Source organism: Pan paniscus, chromosome 7 (genome assembly GCF_029289425.2).
Source record: "Pan paniscus chromosome 7, NHGRI_mPanPan1-v2.0_pri, whole genome shotgun sequence".
NCBI lineage: Eukaryota > Metazoa > Chordata > Mammalia > Primates > Hominidae > Pan > Pan paniscus.
The window spans coordinates 12,117,412-12,138,006 of NC_073256.2; positions in this window are offsets into that span (position 1 = coordinate 12,117,412).

Sequence of the window (20,595 nt, forward strand, 5' to 3'; positions counted from 1 at the left end):
CAACATCGCTATCTATATAAACATGGAAATAGCCACACCGTTTTCTGTATAAACAAGGAAATATCTACACCACCATCTGTAAAAACATGGAAATATCTACACAGTTATCTGTGTAAACATGGAATTATCTACACCTAGATCTGTATAAACATGGAAATATCTACACCGCTATCTGTATAAACATGGAAATATCTACACCACTATCTGTATAAACTTCGGAATATCTACACCACCATCTCTATAAACATGGAAATATCTCCAACGCTATCGTTATAAACCTAGAAATATCTCCACCGCTATCTGTATAAACATGGAAATATCTCCACCGCTATCTCTATAAACATGGAAATATCTACACCGCTATCTGTATAAACATGGAAATATCTACAACGCTATATGTATAAACATGGAAATATCTACACTGCTATATGTATAAACATGGAAATATCTACATCGCTATCTGTATAAACATGGAAATAACCACACCGCTATCACTATAAACATGGAAATATCTACACCGCCATGTGTAAAAACATGGAAATATCTACACAGTCATCTGTAGAAACAAGGAAGTATCTACACCTCCATCTGTATAAACATGGAAATATCTACACTGCCATCTGTATACACATGGAAATATCTACAAGGCAATCTGTATAAACATGGAAATATCTACACCGCTATCTCTACAAACATGGAAATACCTACACCGCTATCTGTATAAACATGGAAATAACTACACCGCTATCTGTATAAACATGGAAATATATACAGCGCTATCTGTATAAACTTGGGAATATCTACACCGCCATCTCTATAAACATGGAAATATCTCCAATGCTATCGTTATAAACCTAGAAATATCTCCACCGCTATCTGTATAAACATGGAAATATCTACATTGCTATCTGCATGAACATGGAAATATCTACACTGCCGTCTGCATAAACATGGAATCAGCCACACCGCTATCTGTATAAACATGGAAATATCTACACCGCCAACTGAATAAACGTGGAAATATCTGCACCGCTATCTGTATAAATATGGATATATGTACACCCCTCTCTCTATAATCATGGAAATATCTACACCGCTACCTGTATAAACATGGAAATAACTACACCGCTATCTCTATAAACATGGAAATATGTACACCGCTATCTGCATAAACTTGGAAACATCTACTCCACCAGCTGTATAAACATGGAAATATCTCCACCGCTATCTGTATAAACATGGAAATATCTACGCTGCCATCTGTATAAACATGGAAATATCTACATGGCTATCTGTATAAACATGGATATAGCCACACCGCTATCTGTATAAACATGGAAATATCTACACCGTCATCTGTAAAGACATGGAAATATCTACACAGTCATCTGTATAAACATGGAAGTATCTACACTGCCATCTGTATAAACATCGAAATATCTACACTGCCATCTGTATACACATGGAAATACCTACACAGCCATCTGTATAAACCTGGAAATATCTACAACGCTATCTCTATGAACATGGAAACAGCTTCACTGCTATCAATATGAACATGGAAATATCTACACTGCTATCTGTATAAACATGGAAATATCTACACCACTATCTGTATAAACGTGGAAATACATACACCGCCATCTCTATAAACATGGAAATATATCCACCGCTATTTGTATAAACATGGAAATATATCCACCGCTATCTGTATAAACATGTAAATATGTACACTGCTATCTGTATAAACATGGAATTATCTACATCGCTATCTGTATAAACTTGGAAATATCTACACCGCTATCTGTATACATATGGAAATATCTACACTGCCATCTCTATAAACATGGAAATGTCCACACCGCTATCTGTATCAACATGGAAATATCTACATGGCTATCTCGATATACATGGAAATATCTACACCGCCATCTGTATAAACATGGAAATACCTACACCGTCATCTGTATAAACATGGAAATATCTACACCACTATCTGTATAAACATGGAAATATCTACACTGCCATCTGTGTATACATGGAATTATCTACACAGCCATCTCTACAAACCTGGAAATATCTACATCGCTATCTGTAAAAACATGGAAATAACTACACCGCTACTGTATAAACATGGAAATATCTACACCGCTATCTGTATAAAATGGAAATATCTACACCGCTATCTGTATAAACTTGGAAATATCTACACCGCCATCTCTATAAACATAGAAATATATCCACCGCTATCAGTATAAACATGGAAATATCTCCACCGCTATCTGTATAAACATGGAATTATCTCCAACGCTATCTGTAAAAAAATGGAAATATCTACACCGCTATTTGTATAAACATGGAAATATCTACATTGCTATCTGCATGAACACGGAAATATCTACACTGCCATCTGTATAAATATGGAAATAGCGACACTGCTATCTGTATAAACATGGAAGTATCTACACCGCCATCTGAATAAACATGGAAATACCTACACAGCTATCTGTATAAGTATGGAAATATCTACACCGATATCTCTATAAACATGGAAATATCTACACAGCTATCACTACAAACATGGAAATATCTACACCGCCATCTGCATAAACTTGGAAATATCTCCATCGCTATCTGTATAAACATGGAAGCATCTACACCGCCATCAGAATAAACATGGAAATATCTACACAGCTATCTGTATAAATATGGAAATATCTACAGCGCTATCTCTATAATCATGGAAGTATCTACAACGCCAACTATATAATCATGGAAATATCTAAACCGCAATCTGTATAAACATGGAAGTATCTACACCGCTATCGGTATAAACTTGGAAATGTCTACACCGCCATCTCTATAAACACGGAAATATATCCACCGCTATCTCTATAAATATGGAAATATCTCCACCGCTATCTGTATAAACATGGGAATATCTACACCGCCATCTGTATAAACTTGGAAATATCTACACCGCTATCTGTATATATATGGAAATATCTACACCGCCATCTCTATGAACATGGAAATGTCTACACCGATATCTGTATAAACATGAAAATATGTACATGGCTATCTCTATATACATGGAAATATCTTCACCGCCATCTGTATAAACATGGAAATAACTACACAGTCATCTGTATTAGCATGGAAATTCCTACACCACTATCTGTATAAGCATGGAAATATCTACACTGCCATCTGTATAAACATGGAAATATCTACACAACCATCTCTATAAACATGGAAATATCTACATCGCTATCGGTAAAACATGGAAATAAACACACCGCTATCTGTATAAACATGGAAATATCTTCACCGCCATCTGTAAAAACATGGAAATATCTACACAGTCATCTGTATATACATGGAAGTGTCAACACCTCCATCTGTATAAACATGGAAATATCTACACTGCGATCTGTATACACTTGGAAATATCTACACAGCCATCTGTATAAACCTGGAAATATCTACAATGCTAATCTCTATGAACATGGAAATACCTACACCGCTCTCTGTATAAACATGGAAATATCTACACCGCTATCTGTATAAACATGCAAATATCTACACTGCTATCTGTATAAACGTGGTAATATCTACACAGCCATCTCTATAAACATGGAAATATATCCACCGCTATCTCTATATACATGGAAATATCTCCACCGCTATCTGTATAAACATGGAAATATCTACACCGCTATCTGTATAAACATGGAAATATCTACACCGCTATCTGTATAATCTTGGAAATATCTACGCCGCTATCTGTATACATATGGAAATACCTACACCGCCATCTCTGTTAACATGGAAATGTCTACACCGCTATCTGTATAAACATGGAAATATCTACATGGCTATCTCTATATACATGGAAATATCTACACGGCCATCTTTATAAAAATGGAAATACCTACACAGTCGTCTCTATGAACATGGAAATATCTACACCACTAACTGTATAAACATGGAAATATCTACACTGCATTCTGTATGAACTTGGAAATATCTACACAGCCATCTCTATAAAACTGAAAAAATCTACATCGCTATCTTTATAAACATGGAAATAGCCACACCGCTATCTGTATAAACATGGAAATATCTACAGCGCCATCTGTAAAAACATGGAAATATCTACACAGTCATCTGTATAAACATGGAAGAATCTACACCTCCATCTGTGAAAACATGGAAATATCTACACAGCCAACTCTATTAACCTGGAAAAATCTTCATAGCTATCTTTATAAACATGGAAATAGCCACACCACTATCTGTATAAACATGGAAATAACTACAATGCCATCTGTATAAACATGGAATCATCCACACCGCTATCTGTATAAACATGGAAATATCTACACCGCCCTCTGAATAAACATGGAAATACCTACACCGATATTTCTAAAAATATGGAAATATCTACACCGCTATCTGCATAAAGTTGGAAATATCTACACCGCCATCTGTATAAACATGGAAATATCTTCACCGCTATCTGTATAAACATGGAAATATCTCCACCGCTATCTGTATAAACATGGAAATAACTACATCGCTATCTCTATAGACATGGAAATCGCCACACCGCTATCTGTATAAACATGGAAATATCTACACTGCCATCTGTAAAAACATGGAAATATCTACACAGTCATCTGTAGAAACATGGAAATATCTACATCTACATCTGTATAAACATGGAAATATATACAATGCCATCTGTATACACATGGAAATATCAACACAGCCATCTGTATAAACATGGAAATATCTACGCCGCTATCTGTATAAACATGGAAATACCTTCACCGCTATCTGCATAAACATGGAAATGTCTACACCGCTATCTGTATAAACATGGATATATCTACACCGCTATCTGTATAAACTTGGAAATATCTACACCGTCATCAGTATAAACATAGAAACACCTACACAGTCATCTGTATAAACATGGAAATATCTACACCACTATCCGTATGAACATGGAAATGTCTACACTACGATCTGTATAAACATGGAAATATCTGCACAGGCATCTCTATAAACATGGAAATATCAACATCGCTATCTATATAAACATGGAAATAGCCACACCGTTTTCTGTATAAACAAGGAAATATCTACACCACCATCTGTAAAAACATGGAAATATCTACACAGTTATCTGTGTAAACATGGAATTATCTACACCTAGATCTGTATAAACATGGAAATATCTACACCGCTATCTGTATAAACATGGAAATATCTACACCACTATCTGTATAAACTTCGGAATATCTACACCACCATCTCTATAAACATGGAAATATCTCCAACGCTATCGTTATAAACCTAGAAATATCTCCACCGCTATCTGTATAAACATGGAAATATCTCCACCGCTATCTCTATAAACATGGAAATATCTACACCGCTATCTGTATAAACATGGAAATATCTACAACGCTATATGTATAAACATGGAAATATCTACACTGCTATATGTATAAACATGGAAATATCTACATCGCTATCTGTATAAACATGGAAATAACCACACCGCTATCACTATAAACATGGAAATATCTACACCGCCATGTGTAAAAACATGGAAATATCTACACAGTCATCTGTAGAAACAAGGAAGTATCTACACCTCCATCTGTATAAACATGGAAATATCTACACTGCCATCTGTATACACATGGAAATATCTACAAGGCAATCTGTATAAACATGGAAATATCTACACCGCTATCTCTACAAACATGGAAATACCTACACCGCTATCTGTATAAACATGGAAATAACTACACCGCTATCTGTATAAACATGGAAATATCTACAGCGCTATCTGTATAAACTTGGGAATATCTACACCGCCATCTCTATAAACATGGAAATATCTCCAATGCTATCGTTATAAACCTAGAAATATCTCCACCGCTATCTGTATAAACATGGAAATATCTACATTGCTATCTACATGAACATGGAAATATCTACACTGCCGTCTACATAAACATGGAATCAGCCACACCGCTATCTGTATAAACATGGAAATATCTACACCGCCAACTGAATAAACGTGGAAATATCTACACCGCTAGCTGTATAAATATGGATATATCTACACCCCTCTCTCTATAATCATGGAAATATCTACACCGCTACCTGTATAAACATGGAAATAACTACACCGCTATCTCTATAAACATGGAAATATGTACACCGCTATTTGCATAAACTTGGAAACATCTACTCCACCAGCTGTATAAACATGGAAATATCTCCACCGCTATCTGTATAAACATGGAAATATCTACACTGCCATCTGTATAAACATGGAAATATCTACATGGCTATCTGTATAAACATGGATATAGCCACATCGCTATCTGTATAAACATGGAAATATCTACACCGTCATCTGTAAAGACATGGAAATATCTACACAGTCATCTGTATAAACATGGAAGTATCTACACCGCCATCTGTATAAACATCGAAATATCTACACTGCCATCAGTATACACATGGAAATACCTACACAGCCATCTGTATAAACCTGGAAATATCTACAACGCTATCTCTATGAACATGGAAACAGCTTCACTGCTATCAATATGAACATGGAAATATCTACACTGCTATCTGTATAAACATGGAAATATCTAAACCACTATCTGTATAAACGTGGAAATACATACACCGCCATCTCTATAAACATGGAAATATATCCACCGCTATTTGTATAAACATGGAAATATATCCACCGCTATCTGTATAAACATGTAAATATGTACACTGCTATCTGTATAAACATGGAATTATCTACATCGCTATCTGTATAAACTTGGAAATATCTACACCGCTATCTGTATACATATGGAAATATCTACACTGCCATCTCTATAAACATGGAAATGTCCACACCGCTATCAGTATCAACATGGAAATATCTACATGGCTATCTCGATATACATGGAAATATCTACACCGCCATCTGTATAAACATGGAAATACCTACACCGTAATCTGTATAAACATGGAAATATCTACACCACTATCTGTATAAACATGGAAATATCTACACTGCCATCTGTGTATACATGGAATTATCTACACAGCCATCTCTACAAACCTGGAAATATCTACATCGCTATCTGTAAAAACATGGAAATAGCCACACCGCTATCTGTATAAACAAGGAACTATCTACACCGCCATCTATTAAAACATGTAAATATCTACACAGTCATCTGTATAAACATGGAAGTATCTACACTTCCATCTGTATAAACATGGAAATATCTACACTGCCATCTGTATAGACATGGAAATATCTACACAGCCATGTATAAACCTGGAAATGTCTTCACCGCTATGTCTATAAACATGGAAATAACTACACCGCTATCTGTATAAACATGGAAGTATCTACACCGCTATATATATAAAATGGAAATATCTACACCGCCATCTCTATGAACATAGAAATATATCCACCGCTATCGGTATAAACATGGAAATATCTCCACCACTATCTGTATAAACATGGAAATATCTCCACCACTATCTGTATAAAAATGGAAATAACTACACCGCAATTTGTATAAACATGGAAATATCTACATTGCTATCTGCATGAACATGGAAATATCTACACTGCCAACTGTATAAACATGGAAATAGCCACACCGCTATCTGTATAAACATGGAAGTATCTACACCGCCATCTGAATAAACATGGAAATACCCTCACGGCTATCTGTATAAGTATGGAAATATCTACACCGCTATCTCTATAAACATGGAAATATCTACACAGCTATCTCTATAAACATGGAAATACCTACACCGCCATCTGCATAAACATGCATATATCTCCACCGCTATCTCTATATACATGGAAATATCTACACCGCCATCTGTATAAAAATGCAAATACCTCCACAGTCGTCTGTATAAACATGGAAATATCTACACCACTATCTGTATAAACATGGAAATATCTACACTGCCATCTGTATAAACATGGAAATATCTACACAGCCATCTCTATAAACCTGGAAACATCTACATGGCTATCTGTATAAACATGGAAATATCTACACCGCCATCTGTAAAAACATGGAAATACGTTCAACGTCATGTGTATAAACATGGAAATATCTACACCTCCGTATGTATAAACATGGAAATATCTACACTGCCATATCTATAAACCTGGAAATACCTACATCGCTATTTGCATAAACATGGAAATATCTACTCCGCAATCTGTAAAAACATGGACATATCTACACAGCCATCTGTATAAACATAGAACTATCTACACAGCTATCTGTATAAACATGGAAATATCTACAACCCTATCTATATAAACTTGGAAATATCTACGCCGACATCTGTATGAACTTGAAAATCTCTACACCGCCATCTGTATAAAGATGGAAATAACTGCACCGCTATTTGTATAAACATGGAAATATATCCACCGCGATCTGTATAAACATGGAAATATCTACACCGCTATCTCTATAAACAAGGAAATATCTACACCGCTATCTGTATAAACATGGAAATAACTTCACAGGTATCTGTATAAACATGGAAACATCTACATCGCTATCTGTATAAACATGGATATATCTACACTGCCATCTGTATAAACATGGAAATAGCCACACCGCTGTCTGTATAAACATGGAATTAACTATACCACCATCTGAATAAAGATGGAAATGTCTACATGGCTATCTGTATAAATATGGAAATATCTACAATGCTCTCTCTGTAAACATGGAAATATCTACACAGTTGTCTGTATAAACATGGAAATATCTACACCTCCATCTGTATAAACATAGAAATATCTACACTGACTTCTATACACACATGGAATTATCTACACAGACTTCGGTATAAACATGGAAATATCTACACCGCTATCAGTATAAACATGGAAATACCTACACCGCTTTCTTTGTAAATAAGGAAATACCTAAACCGCTATCTCCATAAACATGCAAATATCTACAATGCCATCTGTATAAACATGGAAATATCTACACCGCTATCTCTATAAACATGGAAATACCTACACCGCTATCTGTATAAACATGGAAATATCTACACCGCTATCTGTATAAACTTGGAAATATTTACACCGCCATCTCTATAAATATGGAAATATCTCCACCGCTATCTGTATAAACATGGAAATATCTCCACCGCTATCTCCATAAACATGGAAATACCTACACCGCTATCTGTATGAACATGGAAATATATACACCGCTGTCTGTTTAAACTTGGAGATATCCACATCGCTGTCTGTATAAATATGGAAATATCTACACCGCTATCACTATAAACGTGGAAATGTCTACACGGCTATGTGTATAAACATGGAAATATCTATATGGCTATCTCTATAAACATGGACATATCTACACCGCCATCTGTATAAACATGGAAATACCAACACAGTCATCTGTACAAACATGGAAATACCTGCACCACTATCTATATAATCATGGAAATATCTGCACTTCCATCTGTATAAACATAGAAATATCGACACAGCCATCTCTATAAACATGGAAATATCTACATTGCTATCTCTATAAACATGGAAATAGCCACACCGCTATCGGCATAAACGTGAAATTATCTACATCGGCTTCTGTAAAAAAATGAAAATATCTACACAGTCACCTGTATAAACATGGAAATATCTACAAAACATGGAAATATCTACATCGACATCTGTATACACATGGAAATATCTACACAGCCATCGGTATAAACATGGAAATATATACACTTCTATCTCTATAAACATGGAAATACCTACACCGCTATCAGTATAAACATGGAAATATCTACACCGCTATCTGTACAAACATGGACATATCCACACCGCCATCTGTATGAACTTGGAAATATCTACCACGCCATCTGTATAAACATGGAAATATCTCCACCGTTATCTGTATAAACATGGAAATATCTCCACCGCTATCTGTATAAACATGGAAATATCTACATCACTATTTGTATAAACATAGAAATATCTGCACCGCTATCTGTATAAACATGGAAATATCAGCACCGCTATCTCTATAAACATGGAAATATCTACATCGCTATCTGTACTAACATGGAAATATCTACACTGCCATCTGTATAAACATGGAAATAGCCACACCGCTATCTGTATAAACATGGAAATATCTACACCGACATCTGAATAAACATGGAAATATCTACAAGGCTATCCGTAAATATGAAAATATCCACACCACAATCATTATAAACATGGAAATATCTACAACGCTATCTCTATAAACATGGAAATATCTACACCGACATCTGTATAAACATGGAAATATATACACAGTCATCTGTATAAACATGGACATAAATACACCGCTAACTGTATAAACATGGAAATATCTACACCGCTATCTGTATAAACATGGAAATATGTACACCGCTATCTGTAGAAATATGGAAATACCTACACCGCTATCTGTATAAACTTGGAAATATCTACAGTGCTATCTGTATAAATATGGAAATATCTACACCGCTATGTCTATAAACTTAGAAACGCCTCCACCTCTATATGTATAAACATGGAAATATCTACATGGCTATCTCTATAAACATGGAAATATCTACACTACCATCTGTATAAACATGAAAATACCTAAACAGTCATCTGTATAAACATGGAAATATCTACAGCACTCTCTGTATACACATGGAAATATCTACACTGCCATCTGTATAAACATGGAAGTATCTACACAGCCATCTCTATAAACATGGAAATATCTACATCGCTATCTGCATAAACATGGAAATATCTACACAGCTATCTCTATAAACATAGAAATGCCTACAATTCTATCTGTATAAACATGGAAATACCTACATGACTATCTCTATAAACATGGAAATGTATACACAGCCATCTCTATAAACATGGAAATATCTACATCGCTATCTGTATAAACATGTAAATAGCCACACCGCTGTCTGTCTAAACCTGCAAATATCTACACCGCCAACTGTAAAAACATGGAAATATCTACACCGCTATCTGTATAAACATGGATATATCTACACCGCTAACACTGTAAACACAAATACCTACAGCGCTATCTCTATAAACATGGAAATGTTTACATCGCTATCTCTATAAACATAGAAATATCTTCACCACCATCTCTATAAATTGGAATTATCTACACCACCATCTGTATAAGCTTCCAAATCTCTAAACCGCCATCAGTATAAATATGGAAATATCTACACCGCCATCTGTATAAGCATGGAAATATCTACACTGCCATCTGTATAAAGATGGAAATATCTACACCACGAGCTGTATAAACATGGAAATATCTACACTGCTATCTTTATAAACATGGAAATACCAACACTGCTATCAGTATAAACATGGAAATAACTGCACCGCTATCTGTATAAACATGGAAATATCTACACCGCTATCTCTATACACATGTAAATATCTACACCGCCATTTCTATAAACATGGAAATATATACACCGCCACCTCTATAAACATGGAGATACCTACACCGCCATCTACATGAACAAGGAAATATCTACACCGCCATCTATATTAACATGGAAATATCTACATAGCCTTCTGTATAAACATGCAAATGTCTACACTGCCATCTGTAGAGAGAAATATCTACACCGCGATCTGTGTAAACATAGAAATATCTACACCGCTTTCTGCATAAACATGGAAATATCTACAGCGCTATGTGTATAAACATGGAAATATGTACACCATGATCTGTATAAACATGGAAATATCTACACCGCTATCTGTATTAAGATGGAAATATCTAACCGCTATCTGTATAAACATGGATGTAACTACACTGCTATCTATATAAATGGGGAAATATTTTAAACCCTATCTCTATGAACATGGAAATATCTACACCGCCATCTGTATAACCATGGAAATACATACACTGCCATCGGTGTAAACATGGAAATATCTTCACTGCCATCTGTATAAACATGTAAATATCTCCACCGCTATCAGTATAAACTTGGAAATATCTATAGCACTATCTGTATAAACATGGAAATATCTACACCACTATCTGTATAAACATGGAAATATCTACACAGCTATCTGTGTAAACTTGGAAATATCTACATAGCTATGTGTGTAAAGATGGACATATCTACACCGCAATCTGTACAAAGATGGAAATATCTACACCGCTATCTCTGTAAGCATGGAAATATCCACACCGCTACCTATATAAACATTGAAATATCTACACCGCTGTCTGTATAAAGAAGGAAGTATCTACACCGCGATCTGTATAAACATGGAAATATCTACACCGCCATCTGCATAAACATGGAAATATCTATACCGCTATCTGTATAAATATGGAAATATCTACACTGTTATCTCTATAAACATGGAAATATCTACACCGCTATGTTTATAAACATGGATATATCTACAACGTTATCTCTATAAACATAGAAATATCTACACTGCCATCTGTATAAACATGCAAATATCTACACAGTCGTCTGTATAAGCATGAAAATATCTACACGAACATCTATATAAACATGAAAATAACTACACAGCCATCTGTATACACATGTAAATATCTACACTGCCATCTGTATACACACGGAAATATCTACACAGCCATCTGTATAAACATGGAAATATCTACCCCGCTACCTCTATAAACATGGAAATACCTACTGCGCTATCTCTATAATTATGGAAATATATACACCGCAATCTCCATAAACATGGAAATATCTACACCGCGATCTCTATAAACATGAATATATCTACACCGCCATCTCCAGAAATATGGAACTACCTACACCGCCATCTGTATATACATGGAAATATCTACACCATTATCTGTATAAACATGGAAATATCTACAGTGCCTTCTGTGTAAACATGGAAATATCTACAACGCTATCTGTATAAACACGGAAATACCTGCACCGCTATCTGTATAAACTTGGAAGTATCTACAACGCTACACCCTATAAAAATGGAAATATCAACACCGCTATCCGTATACACGTGGAAGTATCTACACTGTCATCTGTACAAACATGGAAATATCTACACCGCTATCACTATAAACATGGAAATACCTACTCTTCTATCTCTATAATCATGGAAATGTCTACTCCGCTATCTCTATAAGCGTGGAAATATCTACACCACCATTCTATAAGCTTGGTAATATCTACACCACCATCTGCATAAACATGGTGATATCTACACCACCAACAGCATAAACATGGGAATATCAACACCGCCATCTGTATAAACATGGAAATATCTACACCACTGTCTGTATGAACATGGAAATATCTGCAACGCTGTCAGTGTAATCATGGAAATATCAACACCGCTATCTGTGTAAACATGGAAATATCTACACGGCTATCTGTATAAAGATGGAAATCTCTACACCGCAATCTGTATAACGTGGAAATATCTACATCGCTATCTGTATAAACAAGGAAATATCTACACCACCATCTGAATAAACAGCGGAAAATCTACACTGCCATCTGTATAAACATGGAAATAACTACAACGCTATCTGTATAAATAAGGAAATATCTACACCGTTATCTCTATAAACATGGAAATATCTACACCGCTATCTTTACAAACATGGAAATATCTACACTGATATCTCTATAAACATGGAAATATCTACACCACCATCTGTATAAACATGCAAATATCTACACAGTCAGCTGTGTAAACATGGAAATATGTACATCACCATCTCTATAAAGATGGAAATATCTACACTGCCATCTGTATACACATGGAAAGATCTACACAGCCATGTGTATAAACCTAGAATTACCTACACCGCTATCTCTATAAACATTGAAATATCTACACCGCAATCTCTATAACATGAAAATATCTACACCGCCATCTCTATAAACATGAAAATACACCGCCATCTCCAGAAACATGGATCTATAAACACCGCCATCTGAATAAACATGGAAATATCTACAACACTATCTGTATAAACATGCAAATATCTACCCCGCTATCTGTATAAATACGGAAATATCTACACCGATATCTCTGTAAACTTGGAAATGTCTACACCGATATCTGTATAAACATGAAATTTCTACACCGGTATCTCTATAAACATGAAAATATCTACACTGACATCTGTATAAACATGGAAATACCTACACTGTAATCTGTAAACATGGAAATATCTACACCGCTATCACTATAAACATGGAAATACCTACAAGGCTATCTCTATAATCATAGAAATATCTACACCGCCATCTCTATAAACTAGGAAATATCTACACACCCATCTGCATAAACATGGAAATATCTACACGGCTATCAGTATAAACATGGAAATAACTGTAACACTATCTGTGTAAACATGAAAATATCTACTCCGCTATCTGTGTAAACATGGAAATATCCACATCGCTATCTGTATAAAGATGGAAATATCTACACCGATATCTGTATAAACGTGGAAATATCTACACCGCTCTCTGTATAAACGTGGAAATATCTACCTCGCTATCTGTATAAACGTGCAAATATATACAACGCTATCTGTATAAACGTGGAAATATCTACATCGATATCTGTATAAACGTGGAAATATCTCTACAGCTATCTGTATAAACGTGGAAATATCTACACCGCTATCTGTATAAACATGGAAATATCTACACTGTTATCTGCATAAACATGGCAGTATCTACAACGCTATCTGTGTAAACATGGAAATATCTACACAGCTATCTGTGTAAAGTTGGAAATATCTACTCCACCATCTGTATAAACATGGAAATATCTACACTGCCATCTGTACACACGTGGAAATATCTACACCGCCATCTCTATAAACATGGAAATATCTACACCGCTATCTCTGTAAACATGGAAATATCTGCTCTGCTATCTGTATAAACATGGAAATACCTACATCCCTATCTGTATAAACTTGGAAATCTCTCCACTGCTATCAGTATAAACATGGAATTATCTACACCGCAATCTGGATAAACATGGAAATATCTACACCGCTATATGTATTAACATGGAAATATCTACAACAATAACTGTGTAAACATGGAAACGTCTACACAGCTATCTGTGTAAACTTGGAAATATCTACAACGCTATCTGTGTAAAGATGGAAATATTTACACCGCAATCTGTGCAAACATGGAAATATCTACACCACTGTCTCTGTAAACATGGAAATATCTACACCGCTATCTGCATAAACCTGGAAATATCTACACCAGTGTCTATATAAACTTGGAAATATCCACACCGCTATCTGTATAAACATGGAAATATGTACCCCGGGATCTTTATAAACATGGAAATATCTAAACCGCTATATGTATAAATATGGAAATATCTACACCGCTATCCCTATAAACATGGAAATATCTACACCGTTATCTGTATAAACATGGAAATTCTACAGCGTTATCTCTATAAACATGGAAATATCTACACCGCCATCTGTATAAACATACAAATATCTAAACAGTCATCAGTATAAACATGGAAATATCTACACAACCATCCCTAGAAACATGGAAATATCTACACTGCCATCTGTATAAACATGGAAATATTTACACAGCCTCCTGTATAAACATGGAAATAACTACACCGCTATCTCTATAAACATGGAAATACCTACACCCCTATCTCTATAAACATTGAACTATCTACTCCGTAATCCCCAGAAACATGGAAATATCTACACCGCTATCTCTATAAAAATGGAAATACCTACACCCCTATCACTATAAACATTGAAATATCTACACCACCATCTCCAGAAACATGGATCTATCTACACCGCCATCTGTGCAAAAATGGAAATATTTACACCACTATCTGTACAAACATGGAAATATCTACACTGCCATCTCTATAACGATGGAAATATCTACAATGCGAGCTGCATAAACATGGAATTATCTACACTGCTATGTGTACAAACATGGAAGTAACAACACCGCTATCTGTATAAACATGCAGATATCCACACAGCTATCTGTATAAACATGGAAATATCTACACCACTATCTCTATGAACATGAAAATAGTTACATTGCCATCTCTATAAACTTAGAAATATCTACACAGCTATCTGTATAAACATGGAATTATCTTCACCGCTATCACTATAAACTTGGAAATACCTACAACGCTATCTCTATAAACATAGAAATATCTATACCGCTATCTCTATAAACATGGAAATATCTACACCGCCATCTCTATAAACTAGGAAATATCTACACCGCTATCTGTATAAACATGCAAATATCCTACACCGCTATCCATATAAATATGGAAATATCTACACCGATATCTCTGTAAACATGGAAATGTCTACACCGATATCTGTATAAACATGAAATATCTACACCGCTATCTCTATAAACATGAAAATATCTACACCGACATCTGTATAAACATGGAAATAGCTACACTGTCATCTGTATAAACATGGAAATATCTACACAACAATCTGTATAAACGTGAAAATATTTACACTGCCATCTGCATAAACATGGAAATATCTACACAGCCATCTCTATTAACATGGTAATATCTACACCGCTATCTGTATAAACATGGAAATATCTATATCCCTATCTGAATAAACTTGGAAATCTATCCATCGCTATCTGTATGAACATGGAATTATCTACACCGCAATCAGTATAAACATGGAAATATCTACACCACTATTCCTATAAACATGGAAATAACACCGCTATCCGTATAAACATGGAAATAGCTACACTGCTATCTGTATAAACATGGAAATATCTACACCCCTTTCACCATAAATATGGAAATACCTACAACGCTATCTCTATAAACTTAGAAATAACTACACCACCATCTCTATAAACTAGGATATATCTACACCGCCATCTGCATAAACATGGAAATATCTACACGGCTGTCTGAATAAACATGGAAATATCTGTAACACTATCTGTCTAAACATGGAAATATCTACACCACTATGTGTATAATGATGTAAATATCTTTACCGATATCTGTATAAACGTGGAAATATCTACACCGCTAACTGTATAAATGTGGAAATATCTACACCGCTATCTGTATAAACGTGGAAATATCTACAATGCTATATGTATAAACGTGGAAATATCTACATCGATGTCTGTATAAACGTGCAAATATCTCCAACGCTATCTGTATAAACGTGGAAATATATACACAGCTATCGGTGTAAACATGGAAGTATCCACAACGCTATCTGTGTAAACATGGAAATATCTACACAGCTATCAGTGAAAACTTGGAAATATCTACACCACCATCTGCACAAATATGGAAATATCTACACCACTATCTCTATAAACATGGAAATATCTACACCGCCATCTGCATAAACATGGAAATATATACACAGTCATCTGTATATACATGGAAATATCTGCACCGCCAACTGTATAGACATGGAAATATCTACACTGCCATCTGTATACACATGGAAATATCTACAACACTATCTCTCTAAACATGAAAATATTTGCACCGCTATCTGTATAAACATGGAAATATTTACACCGCTATCTGTATAAACATGGAAATATTTACACCACTTTCTCTATAAACATGGAAATATCTACACGGCTATCTCTACAAACATGTTAATATGTACACCGCCATCTGTATAAACATGGAAATAACCACAAAGTCATCGGTATAAACATGGAAATATCTACACCGCCATCTGTGTAAACATGGAAATATCTACACTGCCATCTATATAAACATGGAAACAACTACATCTCCAGCTGTACAAACATGGAAATATCTACACTGCCTTCTGTATACACAGGGAAATATCGACACCGCCTACTGTATAAATATGGAAATATCTACAGAGCCATCTGTATACACAAGGAAATTACTACACCGCTATCTGTATAAACATGGAAATATCTTCCCCGCTATCTCTATAAACATGGAAATATCTCCACCGCTATCTCTATAAACATGGAAATATCTCTACCGCTATCTGTATAAAGATGGAAATATCTACACCAATATCTCTATAAACATGGAAATATCTACGCTGCCATCTGTATAAAGATGGAAATATCTACACTGCGAGCTGTATAAACATGGAAATATCTACACCGCTATCTGTATAAACCAGGAAATACCAGCAGCGCTATCTCTATAAACATGGAAATATCTACACCGCTATGTGTATAAACATGGAAATATCTACACCACCATCTCTATAAGCATGGATATATCTACACTACCATCTGTATAAACATGGAAATATCTTCACAGCCATCTGTATAAACATGTAAATATCTACACCGCTATCTGTATAAACTTGGAAATATCTCCAACGCTATCTCTATAAACATGGAAATATTTCCAATGATATCTTTACAAACATGGAAATATCTACTCCGCTATCTGTTTAAAAATGGAAATATCTGCATTGCTATCTGTATAAAGACGGAAATATCTACACCGCTATCTCTATTAACATGGAAATATCTACACCGCTCTCTTTATAAACATGGAAATATCTACACCGATATATATATAAACATGGAAATATCTACAACACTATCTGTGTAAACATGAAAATGTCTACACAGCTATCTGAGTAAACATGGAAATATGTACACTGCAATCTGTGCAAATATGGAAATATCTACACCGCTATCACTGCAAACATGGAAATATGTACACCGCTATCTGTATAAACATGGAAATATCTATGCCGCTATGTGAATAAACATGGAAATATCTACAGCACCAACTTTGTAAACATGGAAATATCTACACCGCTATTTGTATAAACATGGTAATATCTACACCGCTATCTGTATAAACATGGAAATATCTATACAGCTATCTGTGTAAACATGGAAATATCTACATGGCTATCTCTACAAACAAGGAAACATCTACACCGTCATCTGTATAAACATGGAAATACCTACACAGTCATCTGTATAAACATGGAAATATCTACACCACTATCTGTATGAAGATGGAAATATCTACACCACGAACTGTATAAACATGGAAATATGTACACCGCTATCTGTATAAACATGGAAATATCTACACCGCTATCTGTACAAACATGGAAATATCTACACCGCTATTTGTATAAATATGGAAATACCTACAAAACTATCTCTATAAACATGAAAATGTCAACACCCCTATCTGTGAAAACATGGAAATATCTACATGGCTATTTCTATTAAAATGGCAACATCTACACCGACATCTGTATATACACGGAAATACCTACACAGTCATTTTTATAAACATGGAAATAACTACAACACTATCTCTATAAACATGGAAATATGTACAATGCCATCTGTGTAAACATGGAAATATCTACAACGCCACCTGTATAAACATGGAAATATCTACTCTGCTATCTCTATAAACATGGAAATAGCCACACTGCAATCTGCATAAAGATGGAAATATCTACATGGTTATCTCTATAAACATGGAAATATCTACACCGCCATCTGTATAAACATGGAAATACCTACACAGTCATCTGTATAAACATGGAAATATCTACACAGCCATCTCTATAAACATGGAAATATCTACACCGCTATCTGTATACACATGGAAATAGCCACACCGATATCTGTATAAACATGGAAATATCTACGACACTACCAGTAAAAACATGGAAATAACTACTCAGTCATCAGTATAAACATGGAAAAATCTACACCTCCATCTGTATACACAAGGAAATAGCTACACTGCCATCTGTATACACATGGAAATATCTACACAGCCATCTGATTAAACATGGAAATATCTACTCCGCTGTCTGTATAAATATGGAAATACCTACACCGCTATCTCTATAAAGATAGAAATATCTACACCGCTATCTGTATAAACATGGAAATATCTCCACCGCTGTCTGTATAAACATTTAAACATCTACACCGCTATCTGTATAAAAATGGAAATATCTACACCGCTATCTGTATAAACATGGAAATATCTACACCACGATCGGCACAAACATGGAACGATCTACACCACTATCTGTATAAACGTGTAAATATCTACACAGCTATCTGTATAAGCATGGAAATATCTACACGGGTATCTGTATAAACATGTAAATATTTACACAGCTATCTCTATAAACATGGAAATAACTACACCGCTATCTGTATAAACAAGGAAATATCTACACTTCTGTCTGTATTAACTTGGAAATATCTACACAGTCATCTGTATAAACATGGAAATATCTAAACTGCCATCAGTATAAACATGGAAATGTCAACACAGCCCTCTGCATAAACAGGGAAATATCTGCACAGCCATATGTATAAATATGGAAATGTCTACATTGGTATCTATATAAACATGGAAATATCTCCACTGCTATTTGTATAAACATGGAA